At 38.8% G+C, this 27,714-nt stretch overlaps 1 protein-coding gene across 1 annotated transcript in view; it reads right to left on the bottom strand.

The window, feature by feature from the left end:
* The window catches only part of LOC124729666 (synaptotagmin-14), a 609,333-nt gene that overhangs the window by 189,151 nt on the left and 392,468 nt on the right, over nt 1-27,714 (bottom strand). The window lies entirely within an intron of this gene.

Consider the following 27,714-nt stretch of genomic DNA (forward strand, 5'->3'; position numbering starts at 1 on the left):
TTATCACACTTTTTCTTTCTTTTTTTTTGTATTCCATGGATCATTTTTGCAACAATCCACAATGATGTGTGATGTCAGTAGATTGACAAATAATATACATTTTCTCTGGCTATATGTTTCCATTTACATTACTGATCTTTTTGTTTTCAGTCTGCAACAAAATTTGCTAAATGTGCCACACACACATTCGTAGTTGCTGTATTTACATGAGAGACAACTGCTGGAAGATGGAAACTGAACTTTGGAAATATTTTTGATTGACATATTTAAATTTTAAGACCAGAAGCTGCTGTTCTAGGCCAGTCAAATATCGATTTCCTGATTCTCAGTTTTTTTGACAACAGTGACCTCTGGAAATCACCTATTCTGGTTTTTATGTAGTCAGAACAGTAGTTTTTTTTAGTTATATACTAAAGGTAAACGTTCCCAGTCTATTACTTCTATTTCACCTTAATTGTATAAAAATTAATTCTAAGTTATTTGAAAAATTTTAAAAATAGTATGTTACCTGACAGCCCAAGCACATTTCAAAAACATTTGTACGCTTACAATGGAGCAAAAATTGATTGTAGCAAAAGAAATCCAGAATCTAGAACTACATGTCCAAGAGTCAATAATGGAGTGTTTACATGACCAACAAGATGAGGTATTGGGAAACTGGTTTATGAAATCAGGTTTTGGGAACCCCATGTTGATGTAGTGAGTATCTACTCAGAAAGTCATCAGTGGAGCAGGAGGAGTTGTCAAGTTTCGAATGTTTCGTATATTGCTCCTATTGTTGTTGCAGCTCTGTTGGGCTTATAGTGCTTACACCAACAACACACAACTCTGTTTGTGCTTTGAATGAGTGTAAGATGGGACATATTAAAACATTAGCAAGCCAAGAATTTACCACTGTGAAAATCTGGAACTAATATGTCCACACTCGAAAGATTCAGCATGAGAGCTACTTGGGTTCGGCTAGTTGGTACCTTTGTGTGTGTTCTTGGTGCTGGCAGCGTGAAAGAGTGAGTCAGCTAGTGTGCTCATTTGTAATATGGTAAACTCATTTTATATCACTGTCATACAAATTCAGTTGCTTGTACAGTTGTCAATCTTACTGTTACAGACATGGAAGTTTTAAGTGCTGTAAGCTAAATAAGTGTTGTTAGTGATTTAAAACTGGTTGGCATGGCCCCCTGGAGTAGTTAGTTTAGCCAGATTATGGAGATCCCCATTCACTCAGTGTTGTTAAGAATTTTGTTGCTTCCGTAGATCGCTGTGAATGCATAGGTAGTTTCTTTAACACGTCTTGAGCATTTGTCCATTTCAGCTGCTCTTGAAGTGAATCTCAACACTTTGTCCCTGATTTGTCATACATTTACTTGTCCTTCTGTATTGACATTTTCCCCATTCCACTTGGAGAAGAGGTATGGAAAAATGATTGTTAGTTTCTCTTTGTGTAAGCTCCTTGTCTAATATATTCATGGATTCAATTTTCAGAATTGTGACAATATATTAAGATGATGTTGCCAAATTTTGCCTCACTCCATTGGTCAAGATTAGATTGATATTGGGTACAATTTTGATCAGAGACCACCCACAGCTGTAAGAGGTCTTTGATTGAAACCAACACAATATGTGTAGTTACTAGTGTACTGTTCTGTGCCACCAAGAAATTGTCAGTTCAGTTGCAAACCTGGCTACATACTGTTTTACTAAGTAAATGATTTTTGATGGAATTAATTTTATATTTTGTAAGCCCAAAAGCACCTAATCCTGTCAACCTATGTTCCCCTGTGGCCTTTTAGGTTATTGTGTGTGAAGAATCCATTTATTTTTAACATTACATGTGTGTTCAGAATCACAGTTGATTGTCACATCTGATGATTGGTTCTCTGTAGGTCATTGTGTTGTTTGTGTTGTGCTCGTAGCACTGGTGTACAGATTTTGCACATTTGGAATAATCATAATTTGCCTAGATGAACATAGCAAATTTTAGACATACTATTCATTATTTTTGCAGAGGAAAGCCATGTTTCCTGCAAATGAAATATTAATGATGCTGTTGAAAGTATCTGCTGTAGGAAATATGTTTCTCAGCTTTAAATGTAAGTGTGGAACAAAATAAGGAACCACACTGAAACAGTGTTCAAATCACAATCAGAGAAAGGGGAGGAATATCACCATTGAAGTAATTTTTAAGTGTAATACTCATATTGGAACGAAGAACAATAGAAAATGAAGGTATCTTATTTGTATTTTCAGTCTTAGATAAAGGTATTGGTAATATGAGGTGCTAGAAGACAATTCAAAGTACTGCACGGGTCACACATGTCTACAGGCAGGGCACCAGAAATAATAATAATAATAATAATAATAATAATAAATATACAATCTGATATTATTGACATCCACCTGTTGTAGAATCTTAGGACATTTCAGATGTAATGAGATGTATTGAACTAAAGATGTCCTCCATGCCATCCAGCACAGATTCCGAAAACATTGCTATGCAAAACCCGACTTGCACTTTTGTATCATGGTATCCCGAAAGCTATGGATCAAGGCAATCACCCGGGACAGTATTTCTTGACTTCTGAAAAGTGTTCAACTCATATATTGTTGCTTATTAATGAAAGTATGATCATATAGACTATGAAACAAAATTTGTGACTGGAATGAAGATTTTGTGGCAGGGAAGGCAAAACATTCTCTTTGAGGAGTGTCATTGACAGGTGTAGAAATGCAGGCATGACCTGAGGAAGGATGTCCTTGCTTTTCGTGTTGTATATTAATGATCCAGCACACAGTGTTAATGGTAAGCTCAGAACTTTTGCAGATGCAGTTATCTGTAATGAAGTACCGTCTGGAAAAAGCTGCACAAATATCTAGTGAAATCTTGGTATTATTTCAAAGTGGTGTGGAGATTTGCTGCTAGCTTTGAATTTTCAGAAATGTAAAATTGTGCACTTCACAAAACGCAGAAATGAAAAGGATGGTTTGCTACTCACCATTTCAGTGAGATGTTAAGTGGCAGCATACCAAAAAGACTGCTAAACGTGTGGGCTTTCGACCAAAAGGCTTACACACACACACTCTCACACTCTCTCTCTCTCTCTCTCTCTCTCTCTCTCTCTCTCTCTCTCTCTCTCTCTCTCTGCCTAATGCATGTATCTGCACCAGGAAGCCTGTGTTAGGTTTCTACCTAGACAGGAGTTACCAGAATGGCCTGTCTCACTCGGTGCTTAATATTTCTTGAATGCATTTAGAAATATTTAATTCTGATGTGTAATATTTGTCATCCTCAGGGTGAACATTATTGGAGATGTAAAAATTTGTTTCTGACTTTGAAGCTTCTTTGTGAATTTATGGTTGTTACAGATCTGCAGAGATATAAAGATCTTTCTTTCAATAATTCTTGATCAGTTTTTTGTAACACATTCAGAAAATAACTATTGCTTTCAGATTTTTTATACTCTGAAGATCGATCAAATACATCTCTTGCTGAAACATATAGACTGTACAGCTAATGATGTAGAGGGCTTTTAAGAATCTGTGGAGAAGTTGATACTTACTCTGACACTTAATAATTTGTCACTGGCACTCTTTAAGAGTATTATGAACCACATTACCTTATCATTTTCTTTGTAGAATAAATAACTAGAAAAATGTGACATCGCAAAAGAGAAAAGTCCTAAATACAACTTAGAGGTCACAACAGTGAAAAACTAGTGAGTTTTGGGGGAAATACCCTAGCAAACCTAAAAACATGTCAACATCACTCAGATAACCAACGGTTGGCATGTCTGTACTCGACACTAGTGCTCAGGGGTTGGCAAGGAGGCCTAAATTACGTTGTCAATACCACTGAAGGAAAATTCAGAGGCAGCACCTGGGGAGTGGCGGAGCAAGGCAAATTAACTTGTTCGTCAATCAAAGGATTAACTTGTATGACAAATGAGTTACATGGAAAGTAATCACAGAATTACAGTACAGGAATAGATCTGCAAGTAGGGAAAGTAACAAATCTAAGATTTGAGTTTTATGGTCATTCTGGCTGAAGAAATTGAAACTTATGAGCATAGAGAAATGCAGTGGATGGCAGACTTAGCCCTTAGTTTCAATCAACAATTAGCAGAGCAAATTCCAGCCATGACTGGTTGAAAAGAGAATAGAGACTCGACAAAAAATAATAGTGATGATGACTCAGTTGTAGACATACTGGTGACATTATCTGCTGCATAGCTGGAGATGCTCAAAACCGATATCAGACGTAGACTGGCACAAAAAATTATACTATCTTCAACAAATATTTCAATGTACAAATACAGAATAAAATTAGTAGAAAAATAGATGATGATACAGGAATATGGAAGGGACGGTATGATAGGATACTAGCTAAGGCCAGATGTGGATTTAAATGTTCTCTGAAGGGAAGAACAGTCATCTTTCTTTAATCTTTTTTGGCACTTGTTTCTTTCGATTAATGCATACTCTTTATAAGTGCATTCCCTAATAATAGGGTTTATTCTTGAGTTTGATTTATTCTGACAGTTGAACTAATGCACAAGTTATGACAGTGTTGACTAACAGTACTTGAGAAACTATAATTGTATGAAATCTTCTGACTGAGCATTCTCTAACATATCTATGTACAAAATTAATAGATTGTTCCATTCTCACTTGGCAGAAATGTAAGGTATATCACTGAAGACGCAATGCAGTGCAGAAAATCCACCGTTTTTATTTTCAGTTGTAACACTATTTCTGTAGGTGCTTCACTAGTTACACTTTTTTTTAGATTTATGTAGTTTTTCTCTGCACTAGACCAGATGTCCTCCCAAAAGTTGTCACACATATTTTCTCCGGCATTTCAGCAGATATTTGCAATTTGGTTTCACAATGTATAGCTGGTGTCCTCCGAGATAAATAGTGCTAGTCACATCTTTCATGCAATGCCCAGTGTTAGTGGAAAGAGTCAGTTTGTTTTTCACTACAAACAAAATTATTTTTAAAGTGAAATTTTACATGCTCTTTAGATAGAGCGGTCTCAGATTAGTATGATGTGATTCTTGTTTTATTGATGTGTGTTAACAGTGACATTAAAACAGGAAGAAAAACCAGCACACCAGCATCAAATGAGCACCTCTTTAGCTTAGTGATAGCAGTCAGGACAGGCCAGGGCAATGCTATTGCTGCTGGAATACTGGCTCTTCTTCGTGTTATTAGATGTCCCTGTTAATACATCTTAATAAAACAAAAATCACACTAGAGTAATTTGGGCCACTCTATTGATTGGTTACATAAAATTCCACTTTAAAAATAATGTTGTTTGTAATGAGAAGCAAACGAATGATTTCCACCAGCCATGGGCATTGCATGGAAGATGTGATGAGCTGTATGGGAAGACTCCAGCTATTCATTGCGCCGGCCATGGTGGCCGAGTGGTTCTAGGCGCTTCAGTCTGGAACCGTGTGACTGCTACAGTCGCAAGTTTGAATCCTGCCTCGGGCATGGATGTGTGTGATGTCCTTAGGTTAGTTAAGTTTAAGTAGTTCTAAGTTCTAGGGGACTTATGACCTCAGCTGTTGAGTCCCATAGTACTCAGAGCCATTTGAACCATTTTGAGCTACTCATTGCAAATAGTTGCCGAAACACCAGAGAAAGTACACCTGATGACTTTTAAGCAGGACACCGTGTATAATTTAGAAATATAATAGAGTTTCATATGTCGCATCACACTAGAGTAAGGAAATACACACAGTGCTGTAATCACCATAATATCTAATGCAGAAGGCTGTAAAGCAGGGTGTCCAAACCACGGATTGCATGCAGCCCAAAGCAAGTGTTAGTGCAGCCCAATAAGTGAGTACCTATCACAAAATCAACAAAAAAGAAAGAATCCATGAAATCCCTGCTGTAAAGCATATGAAATGTATTTATCATCTCGGCTTGCTCTTCATGGTGTGGAGCAAAACACCAGAGGCATGTTTGATGGTAGGAGTATGCTTTGTTAGCTTTACTGCAAATTGGTTTCTTCACACAGAGAATTGTGCTCAAATATGTTTTGAGAATGATGAGTTTTATGAGTTCTCAGACATGTAATACTCAATGCACACAGAGTGGTACTCTGTAATACACGAATTAATGCTGTAGTATGGCAAGTGCAACATCTGAGGTACAACTGAATAACAATGCATCAGATATGAATTCCTTTCCACTACTGTCAATGTGTGCAGAACAAATAAATGTCCCTCAGTAACTATGCTGGATCTGTTTATCAATCATGTATGCATCGACAAATAATCTGTGTAATACCATAATGAAAACTTTTTCACAATGGTGCAGATGTGGAAGAGGAGCATTTAATAGGCCAATAGATTCTGAATTAATCCTCTGTTCACAAGAAACTATCGAAAAAATAGGTGCCTTTTTCACGCAATGAAACAGTCACGTATTTTGAAAATTAACAGTACAACAAGCGAGAGACCACCAGTACAGAAGTTTTAATCTGGGGAAAAAAATGCAGAAGAACAATCATATATGTTTCCTTCATAAATCAGAATGTACAAAAGTTTTCATGAAATTTCTGCAAAACAAAGTGTACATAGTTACTTATCTTTTATGTGAATATACACTGATAATGTCACTTTACCACCACATTGCAGCATTTTTCAAGTTTATTTTTATCACAGACATTAGTATTGTACGTCATCGTTTCTTCCCTTTCTATTCCTGTAGTTCAATGCATGAGCCTCCTTAAGATTAAAAGTTTTCTTCTCATTGCATGTTTTTTCTTATAGTTGATAACGAGATTGGGGTTTCAGAACAAATGTAAATTAGTTGTACCCTTCAGTTTTTGCACTGAATAAAGATTTGCAGGGATGGGGAATGGCTAATTTTGAGATTGGTACAAATCATTAGAGACTCATTTTCAGTCCAGAAATTCCTTTTCATATATTGTTCGGTATATTGGTGGATCCTTCAGATGTGGTGACGTGATGCCTGACAGGATGTACACCAAAACGTTTTTCTTCCTTTTCCCCCCCTAGCCAAAACAGCATTTTTCACAATTTTCAGTTAAAAGCGGATGGAATAGTCTGTCAGTGACTCATGGCCAGCACTTCCACTACTTTGTTAGAATGCACTGACACTACTCCGGTTTTTTTAGCTATTTTTGACATTGGCCTTAAGTCAGCAGGCCTAAATAATTGTTTGGTAGTGTAATATTTTCTTCATGTATACTGTTACTATGTCTGGCAGCCATATGAAGAAAATGATTGTAAACAAATTATAACCAACCCCATATTCTGAACTTTTATTTTTATGGCTCTTACGTATCTGTGTGTCATTACCTTGTGGAACTTGAAGATCTGATGAATAACTGTTTAGTGCTAATATAAATGACTGTAATATTGATGAATGATTCCTCTTTTAACATTGTATAATTCTGCCATTATAGTTGCAGTCAAATAAACTTTCTTCTTTTTATATAGTTTTATTTTTAAAAGTACATTTGTTAAGAGGATATGGACAAAGGGCATCTTCAGCAGTTTGTAAATTGTTTCAAAATCACAATTATAATATATGTGTGTACATAATAAATAGCTACCCATGCATGTGGCTAATTTGAACAGAAAATAAAAAATAGTTTGCTATAAAATTTAACATGTGCACCTAAAATCCAATTGTTCTTGAATTAAGGTCTGTAGACATCATTTTGGCACCTGACCCGTACTTTTAGTAATACTCATGAATGTGGTAAGTTATCAGCCACACTGTGGTTCGTATTCTTCCTTGCACTATACGTCCCCACATACGTGCTGTTAGTTTGTCAGAGGATGATTAGGACCATGCCTAATAAAACTTACACTACCTTGATGCTGGTGACTGAATTTCCATCTTATCTCATTCACAGTGTTGATATTTTACTTTTTGTCAAACACATGCACAACTGTGTAGCCTTTACTATGCTTAGCATTGCAAGAAGGAAAAGGGGTTCAGCAAATAGTTGCAAACCTAATCTGTTTTTTTTTTTTTTTTTTTTTTTTTTTTTTTTTTTTTTTTTTTTTTTTTTTAACTGTAGATCTAGATTTCAGCAACCATATAGCTATCTTCATTGCAAAGAAAATAAAAAGCAATTATATGGAAATCAATACTTAAAAGATGTAAATTAAAACTACATTGTACACTAGTATTGGTGAAGTTTGATAACATACCATTTAAATTGAGTCATATATGCTTGTTAAGACTTTGACAACATTTTATTATATGACCTTAGGTCGTACATGGCCAGATTCTGAGGCTGTTGTTTATAGAGAAGTACAAGCAGCCTTAGCTTACATCATACATGTAGAACAACCCTCTGTTCCACCAACATCAACTCTTGTTACCAGTACAAAGTGTTTTACATAAAATTGATAATAAACTTAAAAAATTAAAACCCAATAACCTTTATAGTTTTGGCATGAAGCAAATACCGTGTTAAAAGCTTTGAGTCATTGAGTTTGTGGACAAGTAACCATATAATAAATGTGGAATAAAATTCAAAATATTGTAAGACTTTTTATAAAAATTATACATTGGTAAAAGCCTAGAGTAACCGTTCATACTCAATAATTGTAATTACATTGCTTCCTATTAATGTGATATGCCCATCAATAGTAACATAAAAACATCATTTGAATTGAAATGCATTAAAGTATATAAACTGCCTTATAGTTTAACTATCAGCAGATCAATTTATACAGATTTTGCTGCAATTGAAGCTAACAATGTTAATATGCAAGATAAAAGTGAAAAATTGTAGTAACAAGATTTGTTCTCACACTGTGCATTGCCAAGTGTTGTCATATACAGAGGGGAAATTGTTAGGCATGCTACGTCTCTCCTCAGTTGTGAACATCTTCTGTCCTGAAGTAGGTGGCCATTGAAAAGCTCCCAAAAAATGGTTGCTTTTCACCACCAAGGGCAGAAGACTGTGTCCACTCTCAATTAGCTAGGCAGCGAAGTCAGATTTTTTTCAGCTATGTTGCGCTTATCCATGCCACATGTTCACCAAGCCCAGTTTCTAGTCTTCTTCGTGTCTGCCCCCACATAACAGGTGTCACAGTGTGAACATTTAATTTTATACACTCCTGATCGGTGACAAATACTTCTGTCAACACTTTTAGTTAATATACACCCTAGGCTATTTGTAGTTGACAATGACACCATTACCTTATGTTTCTTAAAGACTGATGCTATTCTTGTACTAATTTTGCAGTAGTGTGGCAAATATATATACAGTATTTATTTTTGCTACCTGCCATCTTGTTGTATTCAGTAGCAGTTGTACAATAAATTTTATTTACATAATGTGGAGTATATTCTCTCTCTTTACCAATGTATTTAATGGTATCTAGCTCTTACTTCTTACCCAGCTTGTGAGAGTGGGTGGTGGAAAGATAGGCAACTTGCTTTAAATGTTCAGAAATGTAAAATTGTGCACTTCACAAAACAAAGAAATATCCTATCAGTGAGTCACTGCTGGAATCGGCCAACTCATACAAATACCTGCGTGTAAAACTTTGTGGGAATATGAAATGTTATGATCACATAGCCTCTGTTGTGCGTAAAGCAGGTGATAGACATTGGTTTATTGGTAGAATACTGGGTAAGCGAAATAATTCTAAAAAAGAGATTGCTTGAAAATCACTTGTGTGACCAAGTTTAGAACATTGCTCAAGTGTGCAGGACTCATACCAAAGAGGACTAATAGGTGATAATGGGCATGCACAGAGGGGGCTAGCAGGAATGGTCAGAGATGTATTTGGTCCATGTGGGGGTGTCACAGAGATACTGAAGAAACTGAAATGGCAGACTCTTGAAGGTAGACATAAACTGTCTTGAGAAAGTCCATTACAGAAGTTTCATGAACTGGCTTTAAAGGATGACTCAAGACTACAACTCCCTATGTATCGCTCATATAGGGATCATAAGGATAAGGTACAATAATTACAGCATACACTGAGGCATTGAATCAATCATTCCTCCTGCCCTCCATACTTGAATGGAAAGGGAAGAAACCCTAATAACTGATGCAATGTGATGTACCCTCTTCCTTGCACTTCATGGTGGTTTGTGGAGCATATATCTAGATATAGTGGGAGACTGAATAGGCAATTAATAGCAAAACTGAAAAAGCATTTTTATGTTGACTTGGATGGTTGGAATCATATTTTGCAATAGCATCAGTGCAAGTATTTTTCCTGAAAAATCCATAAACTGTCTTTTTCCATTTTCAACTAAAAAAATTAATGGAACCATTGATTTCCACTTCACATGTAAACTTGATTTTCTTATGTAAATCATTCATTAATAATGTGATTATTACTGTTGACTAACAAAGCTTGTCATCATGTATCCAAAGTAGTGCAGCATCTTTTCTGTTAAAGTGGGATTTTCAGTGAAAAACTTTTACAAATTAGTTGACAAAAATATCAGCCAAAACAAGAAATAGAGCTCCCTATGTTAAGTCCATTGTTTTGAAGGTATATTTCATAATTTAGATTTAAAATAATTAGACTTCAAGGTTAATGACAATACATTGATGAACTAATGAATTTCATATCTAGAAATCATTTCCTGACTGATTAGATTCTTCCTAATAATTTCAATGGTGCTATTAACTGGTATATTAGTGTAAAGTTTACTATATGTTAGGACATAAATGTCATGTGTGCTGCTATTGGTATGTTGTAAATGTTACTGGCCAAATCACAAATATTTTTCTGTAAAAAACTGAGTCATTTCCTGGCATCTCTACTGAAAGGACCACCTGTTCCATCAGCAATCTGTCTTAGAATCATATGTTCTTATCGAACTTAAACTGTGCCCTAAGCATAGGTGTTTGTGGATTCATGGCCTTAAGCTGCCGTACTTCTGTTTGAAAATAGTTCTCTACGTGTTTTTAGCTTTTTATTCAGTTTTTTCCATGCTTCAGAGGTTAGGTCTCTATCGATCCTTTTAATATTATTTTCATAAAAAATCTTTTAGTCTTAGTTACATATTCAACATTTCCCACAACCACCACTGGGTTTACCATATCCACCTTCATAATGATGGCACCTTCAACAGTGATTCTGCTACTCGTCCCATCCACAGTTGATTTTTCAATACTTCTATTATTGCAGAACATACTAGATTCATTCTTAACAATTTTGTTTACAGCTACTGCAGTCATACTTCACCCAGTCTTAAGTCTTTAAATAGTCAATAGCATATTTCACATTCAAGGTAATGTATTTAATGGTTGTACCACTAATTTTAGTATTCACTTTATATTTCAAGCATCTGCTTAACATTACCTCCTTGTGTTCATTGAAGTTAATGTAATATAATGTGAGTACTATGATTAGTGATAGCACTATTAAAGATGCTTTTTATATGTGAAATATACCATTGATGCTCTAGCAAATTCAAAGATTGAGCAAAATAGGGTTGCAGTAGCTGTAAACAAAATCATTAATGTTGTTGATATTGATGCAGTCTTCAGTCTGAAGACTGGTTTGGTGCAGCTCTCCATGCTGCTCTATCCTGGTCAAGCCTCATCATCTCCTAATAACTACTGTAACTTACATCCTTCTGAATCTGCTTACTGTATTCATCTCTTGGTCTCCCTCTATGATTTTTACCCCCCCCCCCCCCCCCACACACACACACTCTCCTCCAATACTAAATTGGAGATCCTGTGATGTCTCAGAATGTGTCCTATCTAGCAATCCCTTCTTCTAGTCTGATTATGCCACAAATTTCTTTTCTCCCCATTCTATTCATTACCTCATCATTAATTACGTGTTCTTCCCCTTCTCCCATCTAATCTTCAGCATCCTTCTGTAGCACCAAATTTCAAAAGTTTCTATTCTCTTCTTGACTAAACTGTTTCACTCCCATACATGGCTACACTCAATACAAATATGTTCGGAGAAGAATGGCCACCAACAAACTGCGACCAAGAAACAACACACCACCCTGTTGCTGAGCACACTGCCCAATATGATGTCCTTCATTTCAGTGACTGCTTCACAGCTTGTGCCATCTGCATCCTTTCAACCAACACCAGTCTTTCTGTATCGTGCAGGAGGGAACTCTCCCTGCAATATATCCTACATTCCCGTAACCCTAATGCCCTCAACCTTCATTAGCCATTGTCCTTACCCGTCTAGCCCCTTCCTACACAGCTCTCATTCCACCAAAGCAACTAATCTTTTTACTTCTCCCCATTTCCACTACCCCCTCCTTTCTCATCCACCCACTATCTAATCTCCTGATTGCACCTAGCTACCGTACTCTCCACCCCATCCCTGCAAGCTCTCAGCAGCACTTTACCATCCCCCACCCCTACCCTGCTATCTCTCGCCCTCCCTATCCCAGCCCCCACCCCCTTCCCCCACCCCCTTCCCCCACCCAGCTGCCTCTCCTATAATGTGCACCTGCTCGCAGTCTGGCTCCAGCTCCAGCTGCCAGAAACTGTGACCATGTGCTTGTGAGCTGCATTTGTGTGTGTGTGTGTGTGTGTGTGTGTGTGTGTGTGTGTGTGTGTGTGTGAGTGAGAGAGAGAGAGAGAGAGAGAGAGAGAGAGAGAGAGAGTGAGTGAGTTTGTGCATGCGTGCATATATTTTTGACAGAGGGCTTGTTGACCGAAAGCTCAGAATCTCTGGTGTGTGGTGACTAGCAATGATCCTTTTCATTATATTGTTACATTCCATCCCGAATTCTGGATTTCCCTTTTTAAATTTTCGAGGCTACCTGCGTGATTAAGGGATTTAACATTCCAAGCCCTGATTCGTAGAATGCCAGTTTGATTTCTCCTGATGACATCATCCTTTGGAGTTGTCCCATCCAGAGATCCGAACGGGGGACTAATTTACCTCTGAAATATTTTACCCAAGAGGATGCCGTCATTATTTAACCCTAAAGAAGAGCTGTATGCCCATGGGAAAAATTATGGCTGTAGTTTTCCCTTGCTTTCATCTGTTTGCTGGCCATTTTGATGAATGTTACAAAGCTAGTTTGCTGTCCTGCAGCTACTGAAAAGGCAACTGTCCCTCTTCAGGTACCAGAGATTTGTCAGGCCACTCAACAGATGCCCCTCCATTGTGGCTATCTTGATTGCAGAGGCAGGCAAGCCAACCCACCAGTGTAAGAAATAGTGAACCTAAAATATCCTTTAATAACAACAATAATGAAGGATCTGTTGTGGATCGGATCAGCACCATGATTATGAAGGCGAACAAAGGAAACTCGGTGGTGATAGGGGGGAAAGCTGAATATATACCTATGATTAAAGCTTTATCAATGAAAATAATAATAAAAGGATCGATAGGGACCTAACCTCTGAACACAGAAAAATTGCGTGAAAAACTATTATATACTGGGTACTATTTTCAACCAGAGAAATACAGCAGCTTAAGGACATGGATCCATGTACACCTACTATTAGGGCACAGGTTGTCCATAAGGAACATATGCCTGACAGTTGACAGCAGTGGCCCTTTCAGTAAAGATGCCAGGAAATATCTCACGTTGTTAAAGAAACACGTTTCACTACAATAGACAATATTCAGTCAAAAATAGTTGTGATTTGGCCAGTAACATTTATAACCTAACAGTAGCAGCAGACATGAAATTTGTGTCCTTAGATGTAGAAAAGTTATACCTCAATATACCAGTTAACAGAACCATTGAAATTATCAAGAAGAAACTAATCAATCTGAAGAGGCTCTCTAGATATGAAATTAATTTGTTCATCAAAGTGGCTAAGGAGGAGTGACTAGAGGAGAGATATAGGGATTTAGAAGCAAATTTCTCTAGGGGAAAGATAGTTGCCACCTACAGGAAAATTAAAGAGGCCTGTGGGAAAAAGAGAAGCCGTGTATGCATATCAAGAGCTCAGGTGGAAAACCAGATCAAGCAAAGAAGTGAAAGATGAGAGGTGGATGGAGTATATAGAGGGCCCATACGAGGGAGATGAATGCAATATTATAGAAAGAGAAGTGTACTTAGATGAAGATGAGATCAGAGATACGATACTGCTTGAAGTGTCCTGCAGCAGCTGTAGTAAGCGTGTGTATCTTCGGTGTTCACGCACCTCTCAAGAACAATCCGTGTTGACTGATCTATATATGACTTACCCCAATTTCCACAAAAAATCTTATATACATCCGCCGTACTAAGCAATAAATCATTCTTCACAGAACAGATTAAGGCTACAATCTTCATAGGAAGCTGGTGTTTCTGAGGTACACATGTTGTGCTGTGGGACGATCGGTAAGATTGAAAAAGAACACACTTCATACGCAGTCGCAGTCTAGACACTTCTATTACTCCCAGATGACCGGACTCTGCAGTCTTATGCTGCCATCATCTGATCTTCTGGAACTTATAAAATTGTCGTGTTACATTCACATGCAGTCAGAGCATACCAGGCACTCCCCACGTATACATGTCTTGATAAAAATGGTAAAATGCAAACAAATGATAAAAAGCACACAGTTAAAATATTAGTGGTGCTGTGTGGCAAGCTTGTGAGAACAATGTTCGCCACCAGTTTACATGGACAATACGAAAAAGGTGAATGAGACTGGATATCATTCTTTTACCGTGTTACTCATTTGCATTTTGTGCAAGATTAATAGGATCGATACGCCTACAAAGACGCGTTTGGGTACTCTATCAAGTTTCTATATAGATCAGCTGTTAACATTATTTACATTTTAAAAGAAAGCGCTTCACAAAAACAGTCGAGTACACGCGACGATGGTTATTAGACGAATGTGGTGATAGTCTCATTAAATTTATTTGAATATGGGAGCGAGATGGAAAATAAATTCCGCTATTAGCCGCAACAGTGCCATTAAACGTTGTCTTGTTTGGCGGTATGTCTTTCTTGTTAAACAAAACATCGTAGTTTACGGTTGGATATTTGCAGTTACTCTTAAACTACTGTAGCACACCACTAAGAAGCATGAAAATGTAAACGAAAAATTAATTCAATGGGCGACCGTTTACGCTATTCAATGCTCACTTCTGCTGTACTTCCAAATATTGAGAAAGTGGTCCTTCACCATTTGTTTAATGATTTGCTAGGCAAACTATACCTCCATCAGTTGGACTAAACACTACGCAGAAGCTTCACTGGTAAATGATCCACAGTTGTCCTTCGACGAAACAAAGTACCGAAGTCTTATTTGTCTGTTCACCGACGAATAGGCAGCATAATCTTGCATTTTTGCATTATTTCTCCGAATCGTGTCTAGATACTTGCCTGGAATATACGATTGCCTGTGTTGGGGCACGTATCCAGTAACTGAATACTTACTTTGTTTAATAAACTAATGAAAAAGAATCATACAAGAAAAACGAATCGCATTTCCCTCACGCTAATGCATCTGCTCACAAAAATGCTTTGGCGGAGAGAAAACTGAAGAATCTGAAGCGTGAATTGCTGGAACATCCACCTTATTCACCACGTCCGTGATCTTGCGGTACGAATTCGATCTCCTTACATTTCTGAAGAATTTGTGACTGGAAAATATTTTGAGCCTAATTAAGGGATTGTTGTTATTGTGGTCTTCAGTCCTGAGACTGGTTTGATGCAGCTCTCCATGCTAATCTATCCTGTGCAAGCTCCTTCATCTCCCAGTACCTACTGCAACCTACATCCTTCTGAATCTGCTTAGTGTATTCATCTCTTGGTCTCCCTCTACGATTTTTACCCTCCACGCTGCCCTCCAATGCTAAATTTGTGATCCCTTGATGCCTCAGGACATATCCTACCAGCCGATTCCTTCTTCTAGTCAAGTTGTGCCACAAACTTCTCTTTTCCCCAATCCTATTCAACACCTCCTCATTAGTTACGTGATCTACCCACCTAATCTTCAACATTCTTCTATAGCACCACATTTCGAAAGCTTCTATTCTCTTCTTGTCCAAACTATTTATTGTCCATGTTTCACTTCCATACATGGCTACACTCCACACAAATACTTTCAGAAACGACTTCCTGACACTTAAATCTATACTCGGTGTTAACAAATTCTCTTCTTCAGAAACGCTTTCCTTCCCATTGCCAGTCTACATTTTATATCGTCTCTACTTCGACCATCATCAGTTATTTTGCTCCCCAAACAGCAAAACTCTTTTACTACTTTGTCTCATTTCCTAATCTAATTCCCTCAGCATCACCTGACTTAATACGACTACATTCCATTATCCTCGTTTTGCTTTTGTTGATGTTCATCTTATATCCTCCTTTCAAGACACTGTCCATTCCATTCAACTGCTCTTCCAAGTCCTTTGCTGTGTCTGACGGAATTACAATGTCATCGGCGAACCTCAAAGTTTTTATTTCTTCTCCCTGGATTTTAATACCTACTCCAAATTTTTCTTTTGTTTCCTTTACTGCTTGCTCAATATACAGATTGAATAACATCGAGGAGAGGCTACAACCCTGTCTCACTCCCTTCCCAACCGCTGCTTCCCTTTCGTGTCCCTCGACTCTTACAACTGCCATCTGGTTTCTGTACAAATTGTAAATAGCCTTTCGCTCCCTGTATTTTACCACTGCCACCTTTATAATTTGAAAGAGTATTCCAGTCAACATTGTCAAAAGCTTTCTCTAAGTCTACAAATGCTAGAAACGTAGGTTTGCCTTTCCTTAATCTTTCTTCTAAGATAAGTCTTAAGGTCAGTATTGCCTCACGTGTTCCAACATTTCTACGGAATCCAAACTGATCTTCCCCGAGGTCGGCTTCTATCGGTTTTTCCATTCGTCTGTAAATAATTCGCGTTAGTACTTTGCAGCTGTGACTTATTAAAGTGATTGTTCGGTAATTTTCACATCTGTCAACACACCTGCTTTCTTTGGGATTGGAATTATTATATTCTTCTTGAAGTCTGAGGGTATTTCGCCTGTCTCGTACATCTTGCTCACCAGATGGAAGAGTTTTGTCAGGACTGGCTCTCCCAAGGTCGTCAGTAGTTCTAATGGAATGTTGTCTACTCCCGGGGCCTTGTTTCGACTCAGGTCTTTCAGTGCTCTGTCAAACTCTTCACGCAGTATCGTATCTCCCATTTCATCTTCATCTACATCCTCTTCCATTTCCATAATATTGTCCCTTGTATAGACCCTCTATATACTCCTTCCACCTTTCTGCTTTCCCCTCTTTGCTTAGAACTGGGTTTCCATCTGAGCTCTTGATATTCATACAAGTGGCTCTCTTTTCTCCAAAGGTCTCTTTAATTTTCCTGTAGGCTGTATCTATCTTACCCCTAGTGAGATAAGCCCCCACATCCTTACATTTGTCCTCTAGCCATGCCTGCTTAGCCATTTTGCGCTTCCTGTCGGTCTCTTTTTTTAGACGTTTGCATTCCTTTTTGCCTGCTTCATTTACTGCATTTTTATATTTTCTCCTTTCATCAATTAAATTTAATATTTCTTCTGTTACCCAAGGATTTCTACTAGCCCTCGTCTTTTTACCTACTTGATCCTCTGCTGCCTTCACTACTTCATCCTCAGAGCTACCCATTAGTCTTCTACTGTATTTCTTTCCCCCATTCCTGTCAGTTGTTCATTTATGCTCTCCCTGAAACTCTGTACAACTTCTGGTTCTTTCAGTTTATCCAGGTCCCATCTCCTTAAATTCCCATCTTTTTGCAATTTCTTCAGTTTTAATCTACAGTTCATAACCAATCATAGTAATAGATTGATGGTCCGCAGGCTTAGCAGCTTAGCAGTTCAGGGATGGAATATGCTGCCTAGAAATGCAGGAGACAAAGTACCTCAAAAGGGCCGGGGACCACACCGACAGTAAGTACATGTCTCGACAAGACTAGAACGTTACGCCACTCCAACGGGTTCGTGGTTGCTTTAGTTTAGACGACTGAAGAGTACGTGCGCAATGTTGCGCCGTGTTCGTATTGTGAGTGGTTGCGACGGTTTGCCCTGCGGGTATTCCTAGCAGCAGCTGCAGTATCTCTGTTGGGCCCAGCCCGTCGTTCTACCGCTGTCAGGCCGAGTGGCCTGCAGCAGCAGCAGCAGCAGCAGCGCCAGCAGAAGACACCCCTGCTAATTAGTCCTGCTTAATTGCGACACGTGCCGACTGCTTGCGACATCTACGGTCGAACACAGCACAAGTGCATTCTGTAAGGTAAATAAATCCACTCATGTACATACCGCAAAGGAACAGGAAGAAATAGTGTCTATAGCGTAGCTCGTTCACATTCGTAAAGGGTAAACGTCACGGAGCAAGCACAGGCAAACGTATCGCATGTGTGCAGCAAGACATGCGCGGAAGGGGTTGAAATCATTCAACGTCGCTAGCAGTCGCTGTCTTGGAAGAGTACACAACCAGAGGTTCCCTTTGTGCAAAATTCCACGGGTTGCTTAGTGTGAATATGATTCTCGAAAAGGGAGTATTCTCGTCTGCTTACCTGTATACTGTTCTATTGTCTCACTGTTATAATACCAAAACAATGAAGAGTGCAGTGCTATAATTATTTCACAGTAGTTTAGCGTCCACTACTTCGCTTGCGCAGACTAATAGAATTTTTATGTTCAGAAATTGCAAGACATTCAAAACTTTTCACGCTAATTAAGGCCATAGAAGAATGGTCTTTCTCGAATGTACTTCTGACTAGAAAGCGCTTCTGGTAGCTGGAGTCCAAGGATTTTGTTAATCATACCTTTTGCTTTCTTGTGGAGATACTTCCGTAGAAACTTTCATTCCCTAACACGTATTTCTTTGTGTCTAACCGAGAAGTGAAAAACCAGTGTTCATTGAAATAGTTTTCAGAATTTTTTAATGTAACGAAAAATTTTCTTAAAAATTTTTCACCCCTTAGGGAACCGAATTTCCAAAAACGCTGAACACGTATTTTTTATTTCTAGACGATGAGTCAAAGACCAGTTTTATACATGCAGCTTTAAAAATGCTTTAGTAGTTCTTTAATAGTGATTTATTTTCAAAAAAATCTTTCATCCAATATTTTAACCCCCTAGTGATTGAATTTCCGAAAATGCTGAAAATTGTATTTTTTTATTTATGACTGAGGAACCAAATAAGTTTTCGTAGTTTTAGCTTCAAAATTGCCATAATAGCGACATATTTTCACAAATCCTCTCATCCCCTATTTTACTCCCTTAGGAGTGGAATTGCGAGCAATACCATCTTAAACGACACCTACAGTGTGAGCTCCACACCCCCTCCAAATTTCAAGTTTCTGTTCTTAGCGGGGTGGTCTGAGTGATGATGAGTCATGGAATCAGTCTGGTCCTTTTACCCGCTTAGAGGTTGAATGTCCGAAAGTGAAACATTTATTTTCTATTTCTAACCAAAGACCCAAACAAATTTTTAAGGGTTTAGCTTTAATAATGCTTTCACAATGAAATATTTTCGTAAAATCTTTAACACCCATGGGGGCTGAATTCCCGAAAACTATGAAATGTGTATTTTTTATTGCTAACATAAAAGCCAAATACAAATTTTCGACGATTTAGCTTAAAAATGCTTGCCCAATGAAATATTTCCATAAAAACTTTCGTCCTCTATTGCACTCCCTTAGGTGTTACCAATTCATAGAGGCAGTTTTAAAAATCGTTTAGTAGTTCTTTACTAATTGTTTACATTCAAAAAACTTTCATCTATTATTTCACCCTCAGAAGAGTTAAACTTTCAAAAATGCTGAAACACACATTTCTTTATTTCTGACCGAGAAACCAAATACCAGTTTTCGTGGGTCTGGATTTAAAATTGCCTTAATAGCGATATATTTTCAAAAACTTTTCATTCCCTGTTTCACCCAATTAGGGGTGCAATTTGGAAGAATCCTTTCTTAAACGATGCCTACAGTATAAAATCAACACCCTCACCAAATTTCAAGTTCTCATTTTTGCGGCTTGGGCTGGGCAGCCAGTCCGGCATTGCCTTTTGTATACTATATAGATAAGCAGCTATCGAGTAATTGGCGCAGTTGGATTGGTCGACGTCGTTTGTGGGTGCATGGGACTATCGTATTTAGACTTCCTATGAACTATATTGTGAAAGAAGTTGCGTGATTTCTTAGTAGTTCAACACGCAACGTGTCTACACCGAATGTTGTACCATTCACACCCATGCTTCATGACGTGAGAACAGTGGCCGCAAAATGGTCCTACCTAACAGGCACTGGAGATGAGCATCACGCCTTGTCTACGACAGACAGGAATTGTTGCGGTCAGTGAATGTAAGTCAACCCGTTTCCGAGCGAGCACTGAAGGGAGCTACATACCGTTGCCTCTTTTCAAATGATACAAGGCATCGAGTGCACTGACAGCCCAATGAGGTGCTTAATCTGCAGTGTGCGAGGGGTGCAATCCTTTCTAGAGTTGCTTTTGTAATGTTTTGGAGATGTTTTCCGTACCCCGACTTGGTTCCATTCATTAACATTGTCCTGAATATGAACCAAAACGTTTATTTCAACATTCTCAGTAACCAAGTGCTGGCTTTTCTTCTGATCATGACTACTATGCTGTGGTTTCTCCCGTATTCCGAGAAGACAACAGATGTATTCACGGGGTTTCACTTACACGCTCCTGGTTTGACAAAGACTTATACACACCGTCGCAGCTGATCTTAGTCCCGTATGAAATGAGACTACTTCGAATAACGAGTGAATCGTAGCAATCAACATAATGGCAATTCTGTATCTGTGCGGAATGTCATCTATGAATGGCTTCAGCTGGCTGAAGGCGTGAACTGCAGCTTGTGTCAGGAAGGGCACTGGACTAGGATAGTCCATGCAGATGTGTTAGCTATTCTGCTGTGGTGCCGTAATGGCTAGCACACCTGCCTAGCAAGCAAGAAGACTCAGTTTTAAGTCCTGGATATTACACAAATTTTAATTCATTTCTTCAGCTTCTAGAAGTGTTATTCGCTATTCCCATGACGTCAAGTTTGATTGCGTGGCCATCCTCCGCAGGAAGCAGAAAAATCTTTGTTTTGTAAATAAAATTGCCTTTTATTGCTGCAACTGTAATTTTTTTTCTCAGACGCGTTTTGCTTTTTTCTTACTCAGGCATCTTCGGGGGGAGAGTTTGTTGGCATCTGTGTTTACTCTCAGCTGGTCTGGAGGTCGCACTACCACTTCATTCTCGAAACATAAGCACAATTTTTTATTCCTAACTTTTTCTTTCACACTGTTACCATGTTTCTCCTCCATTGTGGCGCACTATTACTCTTTTTCCGCTGGTTACAGTTGTTTGTTCGAACTGAATTTTTAAAGACGTGACTTATGAGGAGGAAACACATAATGAACTCACAATAGTTACGTCTTTAAAAGCAGTTTTCGAACAAATAGCTATAACTAGTGGCAAAAGAGTAATAATGCACCACGAAGAAGGAGAAACATGGTGAAGAGCGTGAAAGAAAAAGTTTAGAATATAAAATTGTGCCTATGTTTCGGAAATGAAGTCTTAGTGCGACCTCCAAACCAGATGGGAGGAAACGCAGATGCCAAAATACTATCCCACTGAAGAAGCATTAGTGTAAGAAAAAGACGAAACGCGTCTGGGAAAAACAAATTACAGTTGCAGTAAGAAAAGGCGGTTTTATTTACAAAACATATTCCTTTTATGTCTTCTGAGGATGACTGTATATTGTCCGGCGTGTTTATTGTTGTTAAAGGAAAGGACATTTCAGTTTTAAAATCCTGCCAAGGACGTAACATCTGCGACGGAACACAAGCATAGAAAGGGGCAGGAAATCGATCGTCCTTTTCCAAGCAAGAATTACCATTGATTCATTAGGGACACGATGGAAGATTCAGACCAGGATGGCTGGACAACTATTTGAAGTTTATTCTTTCCGAATGTGAGATCAGTGCCGTACCTACCGTGACATCGCTCTCAGCCCTACTGTTGTTCTAGACGCGGTTTGCTCGAAGCACCGTCCGGCTCTTAATGGTTCTCTCAAAAAGTTCCGCCATGAATAAATAATTTGTAAGCTATGAATCGAAATATATTATTAGCTGTGTACTGTTCTCTGAAGAATTTAAATGAAATGCAGCAAAACTACTGTCTAGATAGATCAACTTTGTTGCTGTGCCTATCTAAATTCATTTACCGATTTCCCTTCATAAAACCTTTACAGGGTGTATACGTTACAGATTCGTAACTACTTTTTAGGTGAAAAATGTATATTACAAATGCAGAATTAGTGGACATCATATCTTTTTTAGAGAACATCATTTAAATGTACAGAGAGCAGTAGAAGTGTACGCATATCGATTTCCCCTCACACACTGTCCGACTAACTATATCTGCATCAGTCCCCTCAAAGTGATTCGTGAGATTAGAACTTACTGGTGAAATATACGCATGTGAAATAATACTGTTTACAGTGCAGCAATAATATTTCACGATTCTGGTGCAATAAAGCAGAAAGTGAAATAAGTATTATTGGGATTATTGTGTATTCGGCACAGAAACAAAATCAATACTTCTATACCTGTCTGCAATATGAATAAGACGCAAGTGATTTTGAACTTCGTTTGAAGCACTGTCAATGGGTTCTCTAGCAAATCAGTTATTTCGGGGAGAACATACTGTATATGACTCTGGAATGCCTCACGACAGTCTTGATCTGCGTAGACAGCGATTCCATTGCAGTTCATTGGCGTATATAACTATTCAAGTCTCTCATATCCCGGCTAGACATTTTTCCGTTGAGTGTCGCATCTTCCCTTAGACGCGTGATTCAGTTTGCTAGAAGACTTACAGAAGATATCAATTTTAAATACGTTTTAACTTCATATTACCTGTCATCATTGTGACATTTCCAACGCCGAATTTATCCAATGAAGAACTGCTATATTCGTGGCAAGAAAGAGTATAGCTCCACTGACAAAAGTCGAGTTGATGCATTTATGTCCTATATGCTAAAATACGTTGACCATCATTTTATGAACCAATTTCATCTACTCCAGGTGCCTTTGGTATTTCAGTGCTCTTTCAAATTCATTTCGCAATATGACATCACCCCTCTCGTCTTCATTCACCTAATCTTGTCTTACCATAATATTGTCATCACATTTCTTTCCTTTATATTGTCCTTTTATATATTCCATCTATCTTCTCATCTTGCCGTCGGAGCTCTTGACTAGGTATTCCTACTTTGCGACTTCGCACTTCCTGTCAATCTCATTTTGCCTCGTTTATTTACCGTGTTTGAATATTTTCGCCTTTCATGCACAGCAACGAAAAAGTGACACGAGGGAATTTGAATTTATTTTATAAGTATCGCTTACAAAATGACCTCCTCCAAGTGAACAGCGTGGATTCCGTAAACAATAGGAAACCCAGCTTGCACTTCTCAGACGACACACCTGAAAGCCATGGATCAAGGCAGTCAGGTAGATGCAGTGTTTCTTGGCTTCCGATAAGCGTTTGTTCGAGTATCGTACAAACATTTATTAACGAAAGTACGATTATACGGCGTATCAAACAACAGTTGTGGCTGAACAGAGGATTTTTTGGTGGAATGTGTTATCTTGGATAGAGTGTCATCAACAGAAGTAGGAATAACATCAGGCGTGCCCAGTTGGGTTGTAACAGGACACTGTTCGTGTCGTGTTTTACTGACACTCTTAATACTGACTCGATAATGAAGTAGCAACTAATAAAGCTGCAAAAATATCCGACCAGATATTGATACGCTTTCGAAGTGATACAGAGATTGGCAACTTACTTTAAGTGTAAGAAAATATAAAATGGGGCATTTCATATGTAATCAGTCGAAACAAACAAATAACCGGGTTAAACAGTTTGCGGGGATATGAAATGTAATGATCACAGAGGTCTACAAGAGGAAGGCCTTAGACACGGCTAACCGATTCGGTTCATGTCTGGCAAGTCGCTTGTGTAAAACATAAAATTAAAGACTAAGATATTTCGGATCAACGCAACCCCGTTTTTAAGAAAACTACCCCCCAAGTTCGTGACGCGCAATCGTATCAGAGTTGGCGGGGACGATACGTAGTTGAAAATTGAGCATTTTTCATCAACATATGATTGGCTCCGTAAATATATTTTCCTAACAAACATTTTAGATCTATTTACGTACCTATAACATACGCCTGTTAAACGAAGCGTCGCTGGTGTAACGACCAAGGCACCTGGCTGGGAAGCAGAAAAATTGTGTTCGTCTCCCAGTTGCGCTCTGCAGGTTTTTTTCATCTATTTTTTCTGCATCGAAACTGGGAGGAACAGAAGGGCTAATAAGGTAAGTATAGCAATGATAACAAAGTAGGCAAATAATTTCTCAAACGACTTGGATTAGTAAATAATTAAAATTTAAAGCCTCGTTCTATGAAAACAATTCCGAGTAAGATTGTTGCGAAGACGAGCTTTCGACGCATGTCATCGCATAAGGGAGAAAAACTAACCCTTTTTGTAGTTGGTAGTTTACACAAAATAGCGCATTCGCACACGGCGTAATATTCCATCAAAGTATCTGCAAAACTGTTGCCTAAAGTTTTCCTGTGCTTATAACAACCTAACGATTAATTTGGTCCTCAGGGCATATAAGAGGTAAGTCGTTTAACTGACTCGTTAAAAATGTTTGCTTCACTTGCTCCGAATACGGGAAGTAGAAGAATTCAATTTACAAAACCTATCTGTAATCAATTTAAAACACTACGTTGCTGATAACAAGTCTTTTCTTCCTGGGGTGAACAAATTAACACCGTCATGTGTGATAGTATGCTTATATATGACGAGGCATGATCGACTAACACTGTAGAGGTAACACCGCGAAACTGCACATCTGTGTGCCACCTATGTGATGTTTATTTTTGTCGCCAAGGTTAAAACTTTATTTCGAGGTTTCAAAATTACACCCCGCTTCTGGAAACCCAGCGGGAATTCCACAAGGAGCAGATGCAATAATAATTCACAGCATAATTCATGATCAGTGTTGTGGACTGGCAAGACAGCCAATCCACAGTGACGGGTAAGCGAAAGGCACGCGCTTAAACTCACGCAGGCTGGCGTGAGGTCTGAAACAGGATACGTAATGAATGCTATAAAGAAAAGTACGTAGCTGCTGGAATACTTAACTTTAATCCACAATTGGTGAACATTGGTCTTGTTACTGTACATGCTTCATTAGATACATAGCAAAGGATAAATGGCGCCTTGCTAGGTCGTAGCAATTGACTTAGCTGAAGGCTATGCTAACTACCGTCTCGGCAAATGAGAGCGTAATTCTCAGTGAACCTTTCCTAGCAACGTCGGCTGTACAACTGGGGCGAGTGGTAGTAAGTCTCTCTAGACCTGCCGTGTGGCGGCGCTCGGTCTGCAATCACTGATAGTGGCGACACGCGGGTCCGACGTATACTAGCGGACCGCGGCCGATTTAAAAGGCTACCACCTAGCAAGTGTGGTGTCTGGCGGTGACACCACAATCAGCTTTCAGCACCGATTTTTCTAGCGATGGATCGAAATTGAGACCCGAAAAAGAAATATTTTTAAATACAGTATACTGTAAACCAAGTTTATTTTCTTTCTAGTCTTCGTAAGTTGTTTTTCTCCGAGTCTTCATAAGGAACGGTGTAGCTGCGCGAAGATTGCTTTAATTAGACATTCTTGGTGCCACAAGTATATTCGTTTCGAATGTTTGTATAACAAGTGTGATTCATCTATTTGTTCGAAGGAAACTGAGGACATTTAATGGAATGAGTGAAAGAGACATTGTAAATGGACCAGGATTAAATTTTTAATTATTTACTAATACAAAATTTATTTGCCTAACTTGTTATTATTTCCTATTGACTTATTTATCTTGTTAACCCTCCCATACTACTAACTTCGAAACGGTAAAAACAAAAACAAAAAAACAACTGCAGAATGCAACTGGGATTTGAACACAGGTTCTCCGCTTTGCAACCAGACGACTTGGTAGTCACACCAGCGACGCTTTCGTTGAACAGAGTGAGTACATAAGCGTCAGTAAAAAAATTTGTTTCCCCAATTTCTAGGAAAATATGCGTTTGCGGCCACCATATGTGTTAGTGAAAAATGCCCGGTTTCCAGTTATTTATCGATCTCGTCATTTGTGAGTCGATTGCGCGTCATGAACTTTAGGGATAGTTTTCTCAACAATGGGGGGTTGTTGATCCAAAATATCCAAGACTTTTTCATTTTAGGTTGCACACAAGCGACCTGCCAAATGTGAGCCGAATCGGTTGGCCATGTCTGAGGCCTTTCCCTTTTCGGTCGTGCGGCACCCGTGCTTTGTTGGCTCAAATGGCTGTGAGCACTATGCGACTTAACTTCTGAGGTCATCAGTCGCCTAGAACTTAGAACTAATTAAACCTAACTAACCTAAGGACATCACACACATCCATGCCCGAGGTAGGATTCGAACCTGCGTCCGTAGCGGTCGTTCGGCTCCAGACTGTAGCGCCTAGAACCACACGGCCACTCCGGCCGGCGCTTTGTTGGCGCTCCGCAGTTGTTGCATTTCGAATGTGATAAACTCACGCTGCAGTGTTAATCTTTGGCATATCAATATAGAAGGAGCTTGAAAAAAGTATAAAAATAAATCCGTGTAATTTTACTTACATACACAAGCCAACTGGCGAATTATCTCACATTAATCGTGTCAATACTCGAGTGCATCGTGATATATTGTGTATATTTGAACATTCGCACGTGTCGCGAAACACTAGTACTATATCGTGAACTGTAAATTTAATTTGTGCTTTCTAGAAGTTTTGACTATAGTATCCATGTTCCATAATTTTATTGTATACAGGGTGGTCCATTGATCGTGACCGGGCCAAATATCTCACGAAATAAGTGTCAAACAAAAAAAACTACAAAGAACGAAACTTGTCTAGCCTGAAGGGGGAAACCAGATCGCGCTATGGTTGGCCCGCTAGATGGCGCTGATATAGGTCAAACGGATATCAACTGCGTTTTTTAAAAATAGGAACCCCATTTTTTATTACATATTCGTGTAGTACGTAAAGAAATATGAATGTTTAAGTTGGAACACTTTTTTCACTTTGTGATAAATGGCTCTGTAATAGTCACAAACGTATAAGTACGTGGTATCACGTAACATTCAGCCTGTGCGGACGGTATTTGCTTCGTGATACATTACCCGTGTTAAAATGGACCGTTTACCAATTGCCGAAAAAGGTCTATATCGTGTTGATGTATGGCTGTTGTGATCAAAGTGTCCAACGGGCGTGTGCTATGTATGCTGCACGGTATCTTGGACGACATCATCCAAGTGTCCGGACCGTTCGCCGGATAGTTACGTCATTTAACGAAACAGGAAGTGTTCAGCCACATGTGAAACGTCAACCACGACCTGCAACAAATGATGATGCCCAAGTAGTTGTTTTAGCTGCTGTCGCGGCTAATCCGCACATCAGTAGCAGACAAATTGCGCGAGAATCGGGAATCTGAAAAACGTCGGTGTTGAGAATGCTACATCAACATCGATTGCACCCGTACCGTAGTTCTATGCACCAGGAATTGTATGGCGACGACTTAGAACGTCGTGTACAGTTCTGTCACTGGCCACAAGAGAAATTACGGGACGATGACAGATTTTTTGCACGCGTTCTATTTAGCGACGAAGCGTCATTCACCAACAGCGGTAACGTAAACCGGCACAATATGCACTGTTGGGCAACGGAAAA

Source organism: Schistocerca piceifrons, chromosome 1 (genome assembly GCF_021461385.2).
Source record: "Schistocerca piceifrons isolate TAMUIC-IGC-003096 chromosome 1, iqSchPice1.1, whole genome shotgun sequence".
NCBI classification, from domain to species: domain Eukaryota; kingdom Metazoa; phylum Arthropoda; class Insecta; order Orthoptera; family Acrididae; genus Schistocerca; species Schistocerca piceifrons.